This window comes from Triticum urartu, unplaced genomic scaffold, assembly GCF_056163025.1.
Source record: "Triticum urartu cultivar PI428250 unplaced genomic scaffold, HENAU_Tu73 scaffold2, whole genome shotgun sequence".
NCBI classification, from domain to species: domain Eukaryota; kingdom Viridiplantae; phylum Streptophyta; class Magnoliopsida; order Poales; family Poaceae; genus Triticum; species Triticum urartu.
Genome location: NW_028260368.1, coordinates 12,205,462 through 12,208,502, shown reverse-complemented (window position 1 = coordinate 12,208,502; position 3,041 = coordinate 12,205,462). Strand labels below are relative to the sequence as shown.

The 3,041-nt window shown below is 31.9% G+C and overlaps 1 non-coding gene across 1 annotated transcript; it reads right to left on the bottom strand.

Annotated features, from left to right (window-relative positions):
• Positions 1–2,518: 2,518 nt before the first annotated feature.
• On the bottom strand, positions 2,519–2,589 carry TRNAC-GCA (transfer RNA cysteine (anticodon GCA)). The gene has a single exon. It is a non-coding gene; the product is annotated as a tRNA-Cys (tRNA).
• Between the last annotated feature and the right edge of the window lie 452 nt (positions 2,590–3,041).

Genomic DNA, 3,041 nt, shown 5'->3' with positions numbered 1-3,041 from the left:
AGGGCACCCTTACTTCACTTTTTTATTTTGCATCTCTCATTAAAGAGGGAGGGAGGGCATATAGGAATTTTTTTTTCACTACTCCCAATCGATAAAGAAAGACACACATACGATATGTGGATTAGTAGAATTTAGGATATTATATTACTCTATCTTTCTTTATGATGATACCATCCTCATCTTAATTTCCTATTCCACTCTTATGGAATAGAGTACCGGTATTTTACCGGAATCCATACATAAATCGTATTCCCTTTTTATTTCAGACCTCTTTTCCCCATCTCACTTCTACTGCTTATTTGGATGTCTATGTGACCCATAGAAAGTGAAAGTTGGTCATATAATACATACATAATTGTATGTATAACTATAAGAAAAAGGAAGGGAAATTGTATAAGATTAAGAAAGTATAAGATTAAGAAAGCTCGTGGGTTAGAGATATAGAAAAGAAAAAGTAGAAAAGGATTAAAAAAGAGGGAATTCCTAATCCAATCAAAAAACCCATTTTGGTCTTAGTGTGGATAGAGGATCTTCCTATGTTATACTATATAACTCTCATCCGTGAAATATAACTCTCATCCATGAATTGATTTGATAGATCCGATATTCATAATATTGAATTGATTCAGTATTATCAGAATGCAAGCCCTACCCTTGAATTTACAAGATACCCCTTTTTCCTCTCCATGGGATTACATCCCGAGTTATTGTGAAAATAAAAAATAAAGAGGTTATGGAAGTCAATATTCTCGCATTTATTGCTACTGCACTGTTCATTCTAGTTCCTACTTCTTTTTTACTTATTATTTATGTAAAAACAGTCAGCCAAAATAATTAATTGGAATTCCAATTAATCATTGAAGAAATTAAAAAGGGATTAAATAAAAAAAATCCAAGTCTTAAATGAAAGGATCTGGTTGGAATCTTAAAGTGTGGTAGAAAGAACTACATATAGTTTTTTCTACGACACTTTAGATTCTTTCTATTATATTATCTTTGAATCTACATAGAATAGATTAGTAGATTGAAATAGTTAAGTAGTCTAATTCAATTTCTTTTTTCATTGCATCCACTTAATTTCAATCAGGTCAAAATAAAAAAATCTAAGACAATTCTTGACCAAAGAATCCATGGAAGGAAAGAAAAATAATATGAAGAATAGACTATAGTAAAAAGTAAAAGGAAATGGAAAATGTGTGATATGCCGTGAATAGTTCCGTGGAAGAAAGTCTAATTTTCTTATGTATAGAACTTTTTTTAACCATTCGTCATTTCTAGTAGAAATTCTGAATTGGTATAATGGCTCTTTCTTACATTACAACTTACAATACAAGAGTTTCTTACAGGAGTGAAACAAAACTAAAGAAAAAGATTAAAGAATAACGTTTGACAAAATGATTAATGCAAAATGATCCATTAAAGAAAAGAATTGATACAACAATTTGATTACTTAATCAATTAGTAGTATCCCTAGAGTCCACTCCTTCCCCATACTACTAGTGAAAGAGAAAATGTAAAGACTACCATTAAAGCAGCCCAAGCGAGACTTACTATATCCATCTAAATTATGTCTCCTATTTCTATGAAGGGATTATTCTACTATTGATCAATAATCATAGTGGAATCAAGGGTACAGAGTCAAAAAGGGATTCCGCCCTAAGGCCATGGATCAATCAGTTCAAGGAATTTACTCCTAACAAATTCTTATAGGAATTCTGGTAGAATTAGAGAGCATTAAAAATACGAGATACTATAGCCCTTTTTTCCTTAAAAAAGAAAGAGTACGGGAATGATGTCCTGAATAGAAGAAGCGGGAATAGGAAGATTTTTTATTCCTTTTGTTACTCTTTTTTTTTTTTTTAAGCAAAGGACGCCCGAATATACCATAAAATTATCGATAGATAAATATTTATTGGATACCTACCTTACCTAATGTTTATTTTTGACCTAAACCCTGCAGCCTTGCTTTGTATCATTCTATGAAAGAATGAAGAGATTTTATCCATAATACAACTCCTAAATTGATTTTTGATCGACCTATTTAATCTGATTCTCGTTAGAATTAAGTAGTCCTTACTTTAGTGTATGTAGGTAACATAAGATGTACGATAAAAAAATGTATAATAATTAGTAAGTCTTGATATTCTTTCGTGGAGTCCCTTCTTGAATCTTAGATTGAAAAAAAAAAAGAATGCCCCTTAGGGACCTTTCTTTGGATACCAAGATTTCTGACATCTTATCCTCGTATTTTAAAATTATCAAATCGAATCTCAATTAAGAACCAATTCAAATTCATATAATAAAAGAATAAGGAAACACTACCTCACCCCTATTGATAACCATTTTGGCCACTACCGTCAAAACAAACCCTAACCCTAGTTTGAGGATAGAACTATGGTATGGTTTCTCTAAACCCAGTATCGGCAGGCCCAGTTACTCTCTTGCCCGAACTTATGCGAAGTAAAAATTTATCGAATTCGATCAGCACTATAAAAAAAACCTAAGTATTTTATTGATCAGGCGGCACCCAGATTTGAACTGGGGATAAAGGATTTGCAGTCCCCTGCCTTACCGCTTGGCCATGCCGCCAAAAAATCCGATCAAAAATCTAGAAAACAGCAAGTATTCATCCACGTTTTCTTACGAAAAGCCCCTTTTATTTTGAATATAATTCTACTTACTTTTTTCCAATCTTTTTCAAAAAATCTATTCCTGCTTTTTTTGATCCAGTTTCTATTATTCTCCTCGATAGATTCTATCTTAAAACATACATTGTTAACACAATAAAACTTCCCATTTCTTTCTATTGAGATGAAAAAGAAGAAAAAGTGGATTTCTATTCACAGGCTGCAAAATTCAGAATAAATTGGAACCGTTAACTAGAATTCTCTTTTTTTTATTGCAGTAGTGAACTACTCTTAAATCGGTATTATCTCCCCCCCCTTCAATGGCATAATAAAATATTATGGCTTTATGCTTAATCCGTGTATAGGTAAACTTTAGGTCCGAACAGCATTATTATCCAAAGATCCCCTTTATGT